Here is a 16,777-nt window from a genome sequence, read left to right as displayed (position 1 = left end):
GTAAATACAACTATTATACCAATACCTAGTACACAAGTACTTTAGTAATTTGAATCTAAGTTGTGATTACTATTTGCCATGGTTTCACCAACTTCTATATCGACAATTGTCATACTCTCGTGGCTAGTGATCAACAGATCGAGTAAATTTCCATGTCTTCTGGGTCTTTTACATATGGAAACTTAAGTAAATATTAACGAGTAAAAATAATATCCGTCTTGGTTATATGAATAAAATTTCCAAGTAAAGCCAAACAAATAAGAATGCATGTTACCAATATACCTTTACAATTAATATTTTTCTGCCTATCATGGTAACACATTAACTTAGTTTGGTTATACAAGGGATTGTTGGTAATCTACTTTTATTTTTATTGATTTTTTTTTTATTATATTTATCTATTATTATTATTTTTTCTTTTTTTGAGTAGTGGGATCCCCTTGAAAAGAAGAACGCTGGTCGTCGCTTTTAACTTCTACATCTCCTTTCCATAAAACGAAATATACTAGAATAGTATGGGGTGAAGTGTTACATCCTGGGCATTTGTCCACAATGCAGTCATCCAGCCTCTTCTGGTAGCTTAGAAGGGCTGCTGGGTGGTGGCTGCACCGCAGTCTGGTCAGGTGGACTGTGTCCTTTCGTGGGAGAGAGGATTCAGAGGGATGGCTATCAGGGGGTCTGGCATGTAGCAGTGTGTTGTCCTTTAGTGTGTTAATGGAGCAGTGAGTGATATGATCATGAATATGTTTCCGGAGGCTGGTATTTGGTGGTTTTGGAGGAAGAGAAGAGAGTATTTGTGTGTGATATAGATATTTGAGTGTTTTTTATATTTCTTGGTGTGTGGGTGTTCTGCTATATAGTGTAGTGGGTGTGCTGTGTTTGTGGAGGCTGCAGCAAGTGTTTGTGTCTCTCTCTTGTCAAGGTGATCTTTGACTTTGAGGACTTTTGTTTCATAGTGTAGGTGGTCTGTAGGTGTTTATGTGCAGCCTGTAATTGTTTTTAATGCTTTGTTTTGTATGGTGGAATAAAAAGTGTAAGGTGGAATAGAAATTTGGGAATGGATGCTAAGAGGAGACTGTATGAAGGAGTGATTGTGACAACATCACTGTATGGAGCAGAAACATGGAACATAAGAGAGGAAGAGAGAAGGAGTTTGAATGTGTTTGAGATGAAGTGTCTGAGAAGTATGATGGGGGTTACTAGGCTAGATAGAGTGAGAAATGAGGAGGTGAGGAGAACAGGGGTGGAAAGGGAGTTAGGAGATAGGGTTGATGAAAGAGTATTAGGATGGTTTGGACACATGGAAAGAATGAGTGAAGAAAGACTAGTAAAGGAGGTTATGGAAGGCAGATGTGGAGGGAGTGAACATGAGGGGACGTCCTAGGATGAGATGGATGGATGGGATGAAGGGGGCTTTGGGGAAGAGGGGAATGTCTGTTGAGGAAGGACGGGAGAGGACAGAAGACGGGTGAATGGAGAATGGTTGTATATGGAAAATGTTGTGATGCATGAGGTGGAATGGACGGGGGGATGGGGGGTGAGGTAGTGTGTGTGAGCAAAATTTTGATGCAGCCCGAAGGGATTTCTCCCCGTCCTCTCCTTTATATGGGGGGACGGAGGGGGGTCGCCGATTTAATGAAGCGGCCTTGCTGTGGATGTGCTGTGTCTTGTGACACTGCTTCTGACCCAGGGCAGTGGACAGGGTGCAGGGATGACCCGTCATCTAGGAGGTGCTAAGATGGGAGGGAGGGTGGAGGGGTGTGGAGTGTTTTTGGGGATGGAATGGGTGGGAATGATTTTTGTGCCTTTTGGCTACCTCCCTAGTAGGGGGGAAAAAGCCTTGGTATATGTATGTATGTTTTGTATGGTCTGAAGGGTGTTGAGGTGTGTCTCACTGAGATTAGGTGCCCTTGCTGGACTTGCATAATTCATCACCGAGTGTATGCAATTGTTTATTTTAAGGTAAGTTTCTTTGTTTTGTCCAAATGTTGTTTCAGTAATTGATTTAAGTGCATTGAGTCTAGGTGTGCATTTACTTTTTATGTTTGTGATGTGTTGTTTAAATGACATGGATATATCATATGTTACACCACATAGAGATGAGGAATATATCTGTGTTCTTTTGTCCAGTTGGTGAAAAGTGTTGCTGTGGATTTGGCTGGGGCTATTTTGAGTCTCTTTGTAATAAACCATGTGTTGAGTGTATCAAGGTATGGCTGTATTATTGTGATTGTTATGTCGTCTGCATAGGAGGAGATTTGTATTTCCGAGGTGTCTGGTGTAAGTATATCATGCATGTATAGAATAAAGAGTGTGGGGAATAGAACTGAGCCCTGTGGTACTCCATTCTTAATGTTTCTGGTGTGCAATGATTGGCCATCATATGACACATAAGCATTTCTGCCTGCCAGATAAATGGCCAGCCATCTTTTAGTGTGTGTGCTGTGTCCAGGGCAGTGGACAGGGTGCAGGGATGACCCGTCATCTAGGAGGTGATAAGATGGGAGGGAGGGTGGAGGGGTGTGGAGTGTTTTCGGGGATGGAATAGGTGGGAATGATTTTATGCCTTTTCCTTTTTTGGCTACCTCCCTAGTAGGGGGGGAAAAAGCCTTGGTGTATGTATGTATCTTTTAGTGTTATTGTGCATGTCTTTGTTATATATTTTGTTTGTTACTTTGTGGATGTGGTACAGATGAGAGTAAAAGGGAAGAGATAGGTAGTATGTTTGTGAGAAGAAAGTTGGATGTGTTGGCTTTGAGTGAAACTAAGTTGAAAGGGAAGGGTGAGTGTATGTTTGGGAGTGTAAGTGGGAGGTTATCAGGAGTGAAGAGAGGGCGAGGGAGGGAAGGGGTGGCTATTCTTGTAAGTGAGGAGATAGGTAAAGGGGTAGTGGAGTGGAAGGAGGTTTCCTCAAGGATAATGTGGATGAAGGTGAAACTGGGAAAGGAGATGTGGGTCTTTGTAAGTGCATATGGGCCGGGCAGTGAGAAGAGCATGGAAGAAAGGGAGGCCTTTTGGATAGATTTAAATGAGTGCATAGAGGGTTTAGGAAGAAATGTCAATGTAATAGTACTGGGAGACCTTAATGCTAGAGTGGGAAATGGTCCAATCGATGGAGTGGTTGGGAAGTGTGGAGTTCCAGGAAAGAATCGTAGTGGAGAGTTGATGGTGGAAATGTGTCTAGAAAGAGAGTTGATGATAGCAAATACAGTGTTTCGGAAGAAAGTCAAGCATAAGTACACATGGGAGAGGGTGGTGGAGGGAAGGGTGGTAGATAGAGCGCTAATGGATTATGTAGTGGTAAATAGGATTATGATAGGAAGAGTTAAGGATGTACATGTGCTAAGGGGAGAAGGTGGGGAATATCAGATCATTTTTTGGTGGAAGGTAAGTTGAGAGTGGAGGATAGATGGAGAAGGAGGAAAGGGACAAAAGGTAGGGAGGTTCTTAGAGTGAACTCCTTGAATGAAAAGGAAAAGGAGAAGGAGTACGAAAAGAAGCTGAAGGAGGAGTGGGAGGGAGTAAAGGATAGAGCAGAGATGGGTGTGGAGGAGGAATGGGGATGGTTCAAGGAGGGAGTCTTAAAGTGTGCAAGGATGGTGTGTGGAACAAGAAGGACAGGGGGAAATAGAAGAAAGGGTAGTGAATGGTGGGATGAGGAAACAAAGAAGGTTGTAGAAGAGAAGAAGCGAGCATTCACAGATTGGTTACAAAAGAGGACAGGGGAGTCATATGAGACGTACAAAGAAAAGAAAAGAGAAGTAAAGCAAAAGGTAAAGGAGGCAAAGAGGAGAGCAGATGTGTGACAGAAAATTTTGAAAGTAATAAAAAGATGTTTTGGAAAGAAATTAAGAGAGGAAGAGGAGGCGAATCAAGTAGGGAAGAAAAGGTAAAAGGTACAGATGGAGAGTTGATAATGGAAGAGATGGCAGTGAGGGGAAGATGGGCAGAATATTTTAGGGAGTTGCTAAATGTGAAGGAGGATAGGGAAGGAAAGATAGCTGCAGTGGGAAATACGAAGAAAATGAGAGTGATGAGTGAGGAGAATGGAGGAGAAATAAGGAAGGATGAGGTGAAGGCAGTTGTAAAGATGATGAAAGCAGGTAAGGCACCTGGTCTGGATGGATGTCATGCAGAATGTCTGAAAAAGGGAGGTTCAGTGATGGTGGACTGGTTGGTGAGATTATTTAATGTTTGCTGGAGAGAGGGTAGAGTACCGGAGGACTGGAGTAGTGCCTGTATAGTTCCTCTTTACAAGGGAAAAGGGGACAAGTGTGAATGTAGTAATTTCAGAGGGATTAGCCTGTTGAGTGTAGTAGGGAAGGCTTATGGGAGAATCTTAATTGAGAGGATTAGGAGAGGAACAGAAGGAGTAATTGGTGAGGAACAGTGTGGATTTAGGACGGGTAGAGGTTGTGTAGATCAGATCTTTGTGGTAAGACAGATATGTGAGAAAGCTATAGGAAAGGGGAAGGATGTTTTTTGGGCTTTTATGGATCTGGAAAAGGCTTATGATAGGGTAGACAGAAAGGCACTGTGGGAGGTTATGCAGATTTATGGGATAGGAGGAAAGCTTTTGGGAGCTGTCAAGAGTTTTTATGTGAGTAGTAGAGCATGTGTTAGGATTGGAAATGGAGAGAGTGTGTGGTTTGAAGTAAAGGTGGGACTTCGTCAAGGATGCGTTATGTCGCCCTGGCTGTTCAACTTATACATGGATGGGGTGGTGCGAGAGGTAAATGCTAGGGTAGTGAGTCAGGGATTGGAGATGGTTAAAGAAAATGGAGAAAAGTGGGAGGTGAGCCAGCTGTTGTTTGCGGACGACACTGCGCTTGTGGCAGGGTCAGAGGAGGGATTGAGGAAGCTGGTGGCAGAGTTTGGGAGAGTATGTGATAGAAGAAAGCTAAAGATAAATGTGGGTAAAAGTAAGGTGATGAGATGTACAAGGGGTGAAAGTGGCAGTAGACTGGAAGTGAACATTAAGGGAGAGCGACTGGAGGAAGTGGATAGTTTTAGATACTTGGGTGCAAGTGTAGCAGGAAAAGGTGGAGTGAAGGTGGAGGTAGAATGTAGATTGAGAGAAGCGAGTAAATGCCTTGGTGGTTTAAAGAGTGTAATGAGAAATAGACATTTGGGAATGGATGCGAAGAGGAGACTGTATGAAGGAGTGATTGTGCCAACAGCACTGTATGGGGCAGAAACGTGGAACATAAGAGAAGAAGAGAGAAGGAGTTTGAATGTGTTTGAGATGAGGTGTCTGAGAAGTATGGTGGGGGTTACTAGGCTAGATAGAGTGAGAAATGAGGAGGTGAGGAGGAGAACAGGGGTGAAAAAGGATTTGGGAGAGAGGGTTGATGAAAGAATATTAGGATGGTTTGGACACATGGAAAGAATGAGTGAAGAAAGACTAGTAAAAGAGGTATGGAAGGCAGATGTGGAGGGAGTGAACATGAGGGGACGTCCTAGGATGAGGTGGATGGATGGGGTGAAGGGGGCTTTGGGGAAGAGGGGAATGTCTGTTGAGGAAGGAAGGGAGAGGACGGAAGACAGAGGTGAGTGGAGAATGGTTGTATATGGATGATGTTGTGACTGCATGAGGAGGAATAGGCGGGGGGGTGGGGAGTGGGGTAGTATGTGTGAGTAAATTTTGACGCAGCCCGAAGGGATTTCTCCCCGTTCTCTCCTATCCGATTTCCCCCTTGCTTTATGTACTGTCTTCTCGACACTGCTCTGACCCGTCATTCAGTTCAGGATGTCTTTATAGATGAAAATGGGTGGGTTGTTTTTTGCCTTTCCTTTTGTGGCTACCTCCCTTGGAAGGGGAAAAAGCCTTGGTATATGTATGTAAAATGTATGTACTTTTGTATAGCAAAGCTTTACCAATGTCTTCTGTTATAAGAAGTGTTTCTATCTGATGCCCCACTAATATTCAAATTTTTAGAAGTTTTTTTTGAAAAAAATATGTTTGTTTTTTGTTTTTTTCCAACTTCTTTTTTCCCTATCGTCCCCAGCGAAACTGGTTTCCCACAATCCTTTATTGTATGTTGTGGTTTTTCAAATCCTTGTGTATGTTGTTTTTTTTGTTGTTTGTTTCCCTCTTCCTCCATGTTTCCCATGCTTCTCTAACTTACAAAGCTGTCTTTTGAGAGACAGTATTCTCTTTAATTATTCTGTTCTTGTGTTTTCTTTGAGATTTTTAAATGTTTTCCCTTTTTTTTTAGGAAAAAGAGAGAAATCTGTTTAAAATGTTTTATGTTATTTCTTTGTTTTTAGTGGATGTGTTTGTTCTGCAGCAAGTTATCCTCTGTTTTGTTTTTTTTTTTTTTTTGAAAACTTTTGTTATGTGATTTTTATTGTAATTGTTTTTAGATTTTGTTTTGTAAATTGAAGGGTTTTTTCTAAAAAATTTTTACTTTTTTTTTTTTTTTTTTAAATTTTTTTATTTCTTTTTTTTTCCATGTATGACAATATTCTTTTTTATGTTTTAATGATGTAAAGAATTTGTTCAGTTTTTGTGTTTTTTGTTTGTAATTTAAGTTTCTTTCTTTTGAATTGTCTTGTATGCTATTTATTTTTTTACCATGTGTTGTGTGTATGTGATATTTGTCTTTGTCTGTGTTACGATTTGCATGTGATTGTCTGTAAGAAGAGATTTGTCTTTGGAATATTCTCATGTGTTTAGATTAAATAATGTATGAACACTGAGGGTACTCCTTTTTCTTATTGTTTTCTTTTATGATTGCCAAATAATCTTTTTACATGTCTTATTTGTTTTTGGTACATTTTTTTTTTTTTTTTGTTAGTATAAAAAAATGAGATTAAATTTTGTTTGGGTTTTCTCTACATCTAAAAATTCTTTGTGTTTTGTCTTATGTTTTTTTGTTTTTTTGTTAAATATAGTAAGATAGAGAAGTTTTGTGATATTTTGTCTTTGTTCGGTTTTTGGTTTTTTTACCATGCTTCCAGATGTGTTGTGTTGTTGGTTTTTGCAAATGTTTTAGGAGAATGTTTTGTTTTTATGTTTTTCAGGTAGATGGTGAACAATTATTTTATCTGACTGTCTATGAAGGGTTTTCTAGTGTGGGAATTTTCTTACTTTCGTCATGAGAAATATGCTTTCTGTGCAAAATGATATTTGTTTGTTTTTTCTGTTTGAGAAGAAAGTTTGTTTATGTTTTTATTTTCTGTTTTTTGATAGTTTTAATTTTGTGTTTTATAAAGTATTTATTGTTTTGTTTTTTTCTTTTTATCTTTATATGTTTGTTTATTTGTTTAAATATGGTTTCTTTTATTGTTTCTGTGTGATTTTTCTGTTTATTCTTTTCTGCGTTTTTCTGATATAAAAGCGTGCACAGCATTGTTTATGTTTTGATTTGATTCTTACAAAATGTTTCTCTTCATTAAAGGCTAGTTTCTCTTTCTTTTGTAAATTGGCTGTTCTGTTTGTTTTTATTATGATAAGGTGGTCAGAACCAAGCTCCGACCACTCTCCATGATTTTGGGGTTAGGCAGGGGAGCAAAAGGTGATATCAGGAGAGTGTTCTTGGTATGGGATATGTGTTTATGCGTTTGTTCATTCTCAATGAGTCCTCTGTCTCTGTTTTCCTTTGCGTTGTCACCACCCACTGGGGGGGGTTAGTTGGCTGAGAGTGAAGGTGGTGGGGGGGGGGGGGGGGAAATGGATGTTCTATTTTGTTTGTTGAATTGTTGCCTGTGCGGATACGAAGGGTTTTGGTTGTGTTATCTGTGGTCACAAAAGGTTGGCACTTGTGTACAGGATGGTGAGAGTCACCGCACTGCCGTGTCTTGTCTGATGGTGGTGTAATTATGAAATGATGGTGTTTGTGGGTGTGTAGAATAATTTGTTTTTGTAGAATTGCAATGTGTGTTTTTGTTTTTTGTTTTTTTTTTTTTTTTTTTGTGTTTTGTTTTTGTTTTGTTTGGTTGGGGGGGGGGGTGGGGGGGGGGGGGGGGGGGGGGGGGGGGGAGGGGGGGGGGGGGGGGGGGGGGGGGGGGGGGGGGGGGGGGGGGGGGGGGGGGGGGGAAAACATGTAGTGTTTGTGTATTGGTTTGTGTCAGCAAGTGTTGTACGAAGGGGTGGATGTGTTTTGCACATGTTTGACTGGGCATGAGCTATCCAGGATCTCAGATGCAGGAAGTGGGATGTGGGTGTATTTAGGGATGGGTGGGAGTGTTTTATGCTCCGTGTACCTCCCTTGGAAGGGGGAAAAACGGTATATGTGTGTATGTATGTACTTTGTGGAGGGGGATAGCATCAAAAGCTTTACCATGTCTAATGTTATAAGAAGTGTTCTGTGATGGGGCCTATCTGAATTGATGCCATCTAATATTCTTTGTGTGAGATTTATTAGAAGAGTGTGGAGTGTAGTGGCCTAAAACTGTGTTGTGATTCAGGAAGGAGAATATGTAGTATGAGGGAGTTGGGAGATATGGTTGATGAATGAGTATTGAATCTATTTTTCCTTATAAAAAAGTAGTTTTAAGATTCATTTAGATAAGCACCTAAGATATATGCTGTAATAACTGGCATTTTTATTTTATTTGTTATTATTAATGGTTTATTTCTAGTTATTCATTTATTGTCAATTATTCTTATTTTTGTTCATCATTTTTCATTATTTACTTATCTTATTCTTTTATCTACCTGTTTATTATCTATGTTTTCCACATCCAACCTAGTTATGGACCAAAAGGTCTCCTGCCGGCATGCTCTTCCTTTGTAATCCTTTGGTTTGGACACATGGACAGAATGAGTGAAGAAAGATTAGTAACAGAGGTGTGGAAGGAGTGAACATGAAGGGGCGACCAAGGATGAGATGGGTGGATGGGGTGAAAAGGGCATTGGGAAAGAGGGGAATGTCTGTTGAGGAAGGATGGGAGAGGACAGAAGATAGGGGTGAATGGAGAATGGTTGTGTATGGATGATGCTGTGATGCATGAAAGGGAGTGGGTGGGAGATGGGGGGGTGAGGGAGTATGTGTGAAAAATAAATTGATGCAGCCTGAAGGGATTTCTCCCCATCTTCTCCATTCCTGCAGGAGGGGTCAAAGGGTCTTTTTTTTTTTTTTTTTTGCCGATTTAATGAAGCAGGCTTGCTGTGGATGTGCTGTGTCTTGCAACACTGCTTCTAACCCAGGGCAGTGGGTGAGTTGCAGGGATAACCTGTCTTCCAGAAGCAGCCAAGATAAGAGGGAGGAAGGGGGGTGAATTGAATAGGAGGGTGGATTTTATACTTTTGTTTAAGGCTACCTCCCTTGTACCATATACCCATACCAAAGGCTTTTTCCCTCTTGTATGGGGGGTGGGGGTACCAAAAAAAAGAAAAGGCATAGAAACCACTCCCACCCATTCTTATTTCCTATTATATTCCACTCCCCTCCACCCTCCCTATTATTTTGGGCACCTTGTGAAGGGCGGGTCATCCCTGCATCCTGTCCACTGCCCTGGGTCAGAAGCAGTGTTTGCAAGGACACAGCACATCCACAGCAAGGGCGCTTCATAAATACGGCAACCCCCCTCTGTCCCCTTATGCAGTAAAGGAGAAGACCGGAAGAAATCCCTTCGGGCTGTGTCCAAATTTTTCTCATACATATTCCTTACCCCCCACCCCCACCCACTGCCCCTCATGCATCACAGCATCATCCATACACATCCCCTCTCCATTCACCACTATCTTCTGTCCTCTCCCATCCTTCCTCCACAGATATTCCTCACTTTTGTAAATACCCCTTTCACACCATCCATCAACCATTTTTTCTCATCCTAGGTCGACCCCTCATATTCACTCCACCCACCCTTCCTTTACTAATCTTTCTTCACCCATACTTTCCCTGTGTCCAAACCATCCACATACTCTTTCATTCACCCTATGTCCCAGCTCCCTTTCCACCCCTGTTCTCCTCCTAACCTCCTCCTTCTCACTCTATCTAGCCTAGCAAACCTATCATACTTCTCAGACCTTTCATTCAAACTCCTCCTGCTATTATGTTCCATGTTTCTGCCCCTTACAGTGCTGTTTGGCCACAATCACTCCTTCATATTATAAGCTCACTTGTAAGGGGGGAAAAGCCTTTCGTAATATATATATGTGTCATCACAGACACATCACATAGTAAAAAAAATTAAAATATCTTCACCTTCCTAAACAAGGCAGTGAACAAGTGGAACACTTTACCAGTTGGTTGTTGCCTTGTGTTTGTTCATAACAAAATAGAGGAAACACGATCACCATCACAGGCTCTCAAACAGAGTTTCCACTTGCTTATGTCGTGTTCTTGTCTTTTGGCTACCCCAGTCCCCCCTTCCTCCATGTTCAACCCTGTTAGAACCCTTACAGAATTGTTGGATCCAAGGATTGCAGTAGAATAAATAAGCCATACCAACTATCAAGGAGCTAACTCCGCACCCCCACCCACATGGCCCTGAGAAGAACGAAGTGATAAGGCAGAAATATTTGGGAGGGCTGAGCACAAAAGGAACAGAACAAATATGAATTCAAATCTAAATATGATCATTGAAATTAAGGATATAGATTAAAGTTGGGAACAGTACGGATTTTGAGAATAGGTATGTCATGTTGGGAGAAGTAGTAGATGGGGACCCAAACAGCGTTGCTATATTCCTACATACTACAGTTAGGTAAATGCATACATAACAGGACCCCATGAGCATAGCTCCTTTCTTGTGGGTAAAATATACATGAGAGGTAATATATTATTTTTTTTAACATGTCTTTCTATACATACTATTTCTCACTCTACCTTGAATTTTGCTTGTATTAACAAAGTGTGTCCAGGGTTCAACATCTTCTCTTCTCTTCTGCAGCCACTCCTTTGCAGGCTGGAGATGCCAATCTGCAGCTGCACAGGCAACTGCATTATCAAACTGAAATAAATGATATCAAATGTTATCAGCTAAATCTATCAAATCTATCTCAAATGACCATTAGCTGGAAGAATTAAAACTAGAGGTCACAGTCCACTCAACAAATTACCCAATGTTATCTTCTGTACCCAATCTCATCTGTATCCACATTATCCTTGATGTTAACTTATGGTTCAGCGCACTGAGCAACAAATTAATGGCTTAATTTTTTGCCAAAGCACACAAAAGCTACACCAGTAGTGTGTGCAAAAACCAATACAAGAATCTAAAAAATAGCATTAGATTAAAATGAGATTGGGATGACGGGATCTCCACGAGCGATGAGCTCGCCCTTCCCGTAAAATTACAACTTAGGTAAATAGCAAAATGAATTTCCAAATTATATAGTGAAACCACAAACAGCCATTCTCCGTTTGTAACAACAAAAGTTGCATTGAGACATTTCTATAGCCATGAATGATATAACACACTCTACATTACTGTTACATATACTGTCAAGGGCTTTTCCCCCCTTTACAAGGGAGGTGGCAAAACTCAAAGACATAAATCCAAGCTCCCACCCATTTCATTCCCCCATATGTCACTCCCACTCACCACCCCTCCCTCTTTGTCTCTTTTCTTGGTTCCTCCTGGATGGATAGCGGTCATCCCTGCAGCTCGCCCACTGCTCCTCCCTGGGTTCAAAAGCAAATGCAGCAAGGCCGCTTCATTTAATTAGTGACCCCGTCTTCCGTCCCCTCATGCCAAGACAAGGAGAATGATGGGGAGAAATCCCTTTAGGCTGCATCAACATATCGTTTCCACATACTTCCTCACCCACACCCATCCCCCACCCTCACCTTCCATGCATCACGGCATCATCCCTACACCAATTTGTATACTACAATTAGGTAAAATACAAACTCTTCTCCACTCACCCCTATTCTTCTATCTTCTTCCATCCTTCCTCAACAGAAATTCCCTCTTTCCAATTTGCCCCTATTTACCCCATCCATCCATCCATCACTTTCCTAAGGGGGGGGGTTTTTTCCCGACCGCTCGATGTTCGCTCCTTACACACCTCTTTTCACTTATCTTCCTTCACTCATTTCTTTTCCATGTGTCACAAACCATCATCCAAACCACTCATAAAACCCCTTCTCCCAACTCCCGTTTCACCTCACTGCTCACTTTATCTAGCCTAATAACCCCTAACATACTTCTCAGGCATTTTCATCTCCAAACTCATTTATACTTTTCCTATCTTATATTCCATGTTTCTGCCTTATAAAGTGCTGTTGGCACATATCACTCGCTTCATACCAATCTCCTCTTAGCATCCATTCCCAAATGTTTATTTCTCATTGCACTTTTTTGAATCCACCAAAAGCATTTACTTGCTTCTTCTCAATCTACATTCGTACCCTCACCCTTCATTCCTCCCTTTCCTGCCATATTTGCACCCAAATATCTAAAGCTATCCACTGCCACTAGTCTCACTTCCAATTTGCTGCTATCTCTCCCTCCCATAGTACATTTCATCACCTTGTATTTACCCAACCTTTATCTTCAAACTTCCTTCTTTCACACACCTTCTCAAAAACTGTTACATAACTCCCTCCTCTGATTCCTGCGTACCAAGCAGTGGTTGCGTCAGCAAACAACAATGGCTTATCTCCCACTTTTCTCCGATTTTCTTCTAACCATCGTCAACCCCCTGAACCACTACCCTTGCATTTACTCTCGCTACCACCCCCAATTCCATGTATAAGATTGAACAGGCCAGGGTGACAGAAACACATCTTCTGAGAAGTCCTCACCTTTACCTCAACCACTCACTCTCTTCATTTCTAATCCTAACAGCACACCCTACTCCTCTCGTAAAAACTCTTGACTGCTCTTCCTTCCTACGGCGCCGCACACGAAGGCGTCATGGGGAGCGAGTGTATTACGGCGCAGCACACGTAGGTCGTCATGGTGTGACAGCGATGTGTATTCGCGGGCGGCCATATCTGCCATATCGGCGTCTTGATTCTATTTATTTATAGTCGTCGCCCTCCATAATGACATTCTTTCTAATTCTTTTGTAATCGCAATTTTCTATGGTTGGTTATCAAAATTCACGGGTTGAGAAGAAGATAGAACGATCGATTATAAGCGGGTGAGCTATATGACTATGATTTTTATGATGCGAGTATTTATTATGACACGTCGTAGGCTGGCATGGCTGGGCTGCTGCCACCGAGAACTAAGTCCAGGACGCCTAGTTGTGCGGCAGTATGGAAGGGTTAACAACTTTTTTCCATTGGCTGCTGCCACCGAGATCTAAGGTAAATACCCATGACGCCTAGTGTGCGGCACCGTATGGAAGGGGTTAACAAATTTCTTATATCACAGAGATTCCTGTAATCCTCCACAGTGCCTTCCCGTCTACCGATCATAAGCCTTTTCCAGATCCATAAAAAGCCCAACAAACAAAAAACTCCTTACCTTTTACCTATACCTTTCTCAACTATAATCTGTCTTACCCACAAAAATCTGATATACGCAACCCTAACCTACCTGTCCTAAAAACTCCCACGACTGTTCTGCTCACCAATTATCCCTCCTCCTTCCTAATCCTCTCAATCAATCAGACCCTCCATAGGAATCTTCCCAAACTACACTTTAAAAACTGCTTAATCCCTTGAGAATAATACTACACTCACACTTGTCCCCTTTTCCCGTGGTAAAGTGGAACTATTATCAGGCAATCTCTACCAGTCCTCTCGGCACTCTACCCTCTCTTAATCCAACATATTAAATAACCTCACCAAGCCCACATGTCCATCTCTCTACCTCCTTTTTTCAAGACATTCAGCATGACATCCATCCACCCAAAGGTGCCTTACCTTGGCTCTCCATCAAAGTCTCTAACAAAACTGCCTTCACTTCATCTTTCCTTATTTACTCCTCCATTTTCTCCACCTCATCGATGGTCATTTTCTTAGCCGCTGTCCTACTACAACTACCTTTCCCTATCCTCCTTCACATTTAACAACCCCCTAAAATATTCTTTATTTTGTATTTTTAGTTTTACCATAGATTTTTATTTTGATGTTTCAATTTGTAGTTTCACCATAAATAAATAGTTTTCAATATATAAATAAAAAATATAACTTTCAAAATTATTCTGAAATTACCTCAGCGGTGACAGTGTTTGGGGAACACTTCCGTAAAGGTGATTGGCTGTACAATACCGACTACCGATATGATTCCAGGAGACAAAACATCGAAGAAGCTTAGACAGAGGTACCTATGGAAGTGGCTAACAGCTACCAAGGGTATAACGAAGAAGACTTTCCGAGAAGATAAGGTGTTGGCAGCTAGACTAAGGGACGAGTACAGTAAAACGTTCCCTGGGTTGTACACTGACATCAATATCTTTAACGTGAAAGCGTCTTTACGTAAGTTCTAAAGGAAGGTAATCGCCTTCAAATTAACTCTAGAGAATGATAAACAATTCAAATACAGTGACGATATGCTTGACGGATTGTAGTATTCGGACAATATGATAGAGGAGGATTCAGAGGCGTTCACGCGGCAATACTTCCCCGGATATAAGATATTCGTTAAACATGGTGCAAAGTCTGATCACAGGAACTTCCAGATGCATTTCTTAGACCGACTTTTCAAAACATCAAAAAGAACTGTTATTTCACAACAAATATGCTATAAGAAAGGTAAAAGCTGTGAATTTAGCATAAAAATTGAAACAAAAAAGAAAACTATCGTACACAACGCTCAATCTAACCTCAAACCAAGAACATAACTCTCTCAAAATGATTCTGAAATTACCTCAGTGGTGGCGGTGTTTGGGAGACACTTCCGTAAGGGATTCTCTGATTATCTATACCGGAACCACTAAAGAAAACGGAGAAATAGTAATGAAACGACCACACAATATAGTATATAAGTTGTTCATGAATATTTTTTTAATTGAGCACGGAGTAATCAATATTCCTGAAGACATATTCAAACTAATAGAAGAAGCTATCAAGATCATTATGCCAGACTATGACACCATCTACACATCAACCACTGGAGATTCATTGGAGGATATTAAGGATTAGATTTTGGACAAACTGAGGAGGGAAAATAAGGAACTACACGAGAAGTTGGATCAGATCTTCACCATGATGAAGAGGATGAGGGATGAAGACAGCGATGAAGAACATAGGTTGCCCAAATGTAGGTTTCACGCAGAAAAATACTGAGGTTGAATCTGACGAAGGCAAACCGTCTACTAAGAAATAAAACGCATCTGTGGATTGTATGGCCCACAAACAAAGCGACCAAGTGCCACAGGACAAGCAACCTGCCGAAGGTAGTTGCAGCAAAGCCGCTGCTTGTATATAGAAAATTGAAATTACTCTGCTCATCATGTATGGGGTCACATTTTCATATTTCTTCACTACAACCAAAGTAAACAAATTTATAGCATTCAATCAGCAATACATGTATCTACAGGTAGGTATGGGCCTAATATTACAATATTGGCATTCCTACATAGCATGGGTGCAAGCACTTGTTATACAAGGGGGTAAGGGGCTTCAGCCCATCCCCTAAAATTGAGAAAAGTATTACTATTGTATGTATGCAGTTACTCACACACCCAAAAAATTATGTGTTTGCATCCTTGCTAAATGGCCATATAAATATTAACAGTATTTTGCAAGAAAAATGCAAAGGAAATGAATTGGGAGGAATTGACAATAAAAGGTGGAGAGGAACTCTAGGCAATGTCCTACTGGATTTGACCACTGATTATACATTGACACAATGGGTTAAAGAAAACACTAGATATGGACACAATGAAGAACCATAGAGACTAGATATTCACTTCTGAGCCAGGAAGAGTGACCACCTACTAATAGAGTTCGAGCTTAAGGAACAAAATGATGCGAGAAGAAATGAGAAACACAGAGAAGGAAGATTAATGTATAACAAAACTACATACATATACCAAGGCTTTTTTCCCCTTACAAGGGAGGTAGCCAAAAAGGAAAAGGCATAAAATCATTCCCTTCCATTCCATCCCTGAATACACTCCACACCCCTCCATCCTCCCACTTAACTTAACTTAGCACTTCCTGGATGACGGGTCATCCCTGCACCTTGTCCACTGCCCTGGGTCAGAAGCAGTGTCGCAAGACACAGCACATCCACAGAAAGGCCGCTTCATTAAATCGGCGACCCCCCTCTCCGTCCCCCCTTGCATAAAAGGAGAAGACGGGGAGGAATCCCTTCGGGCTGCGTCAAATTTTGCTCACACATACTACCTCACCCCCATCCCCCTGTCCATTCCACCTCATGCATCACATCATCATTCATATACAGGTAGTCGTCGACTTACGACCTATGCGACTTACGACTGATCGACTTTACAACCACGAGATAGTGCAATAATATTTAACATTTAATAGAGTAATAGAACTGCAATGTTATGCTTGGCAGTGCAGAACAATTACTCCGCACGCCGCGAGACGCGAGTACAATAGTTTTGGCAAGCTGCCGACACCGTCAGCATCCCACCCAGCTAAATATTCTTTCAATTTTTTTCTTTGAAGTAAAATGTTTCCTAATTTTGCATTGCATTTTGTATTTCTATATGTTTTGCAATTAACAAAATGTAACAATAAAACTTTTTTTTTATGCCTAGGCTAGTTTGTTGTCGATAACGATATGTTCAGTACAGTACGTAAGCGAAAAAAAATGTGTTTTGAAATAAAATAAAATCTTAATTTTGCCTTGCATTTTTTATTTTTATATGTTTTGCAATTAATAAAATGTAACAGTAAAACTTTCTTATGCCTAGTCTGTTATCGATAACAATATGTTTGGTTCAGCATTTTGT

The 16,777-nt window shown here is 41.0% G+C and overlaps 2 protein-coding genes across 9 annotated transcripts in view; both read right to left on the bottom strand.

The window, feature by feature from the left end:
• Positions 1 to 16,777, bottom strand: part of LOC143023847 (trehalose synthase/amylase TreS-like) — a 138,291-nt gene that overhangs the window by 46,506 nt on the left and 75,008 nt on the right. The gene's annotated exons all lie outside the window — the stretch shown is intronic.
• The window catches only part of LOC143023848 (uncharacterized), a 51,773-nt gene that overhangs the window by 19,264 nt on the left and 15,732 nt on the right, over positions 1 to 16,777 (bottom strand). The window contains exon 4 of one of the 7 annotated variants that reach the window (XM_076182493.1): positions 10,866 to 10,902. The exons of 5 other annotated variants lie outside the window; for them this stretch is intronic. The gene's annotated coding sequence lies outside the window, so the exon portion shown is untranslated. Of the gene's footprint in view, positions 1 to 10,865; positions 10,903 to 14,718; positions 14,785 to 16,777 lie in introns of those variants that run through there. One more of the 7 variants, XR_012966225.1, reaches the window with a different exon arrangement.

This window comes from Oratosquilla oratoria, unplaced genomic scaffold (genome assembly GCF_046742065.1).
Source record: "Oratosquilla oratoria isolate Oo_2021 unplaced genomic scaffold, ASM4674206v1 SCAFFOLD66, whole genome shotgun sequence".
Taxonomy (NCBI): Eukaryota; Metazoa; Arthropoda; class Malacostraca; order Stomatopoda; family Squillidae; genus Oratosquilla; species Oratosquilla oratoria.
The sequence above is the reverse complement of the archived record's forward strand: the minus strand, read 5'-3'. Positions and strand labels throughout refer to the sequence as shown.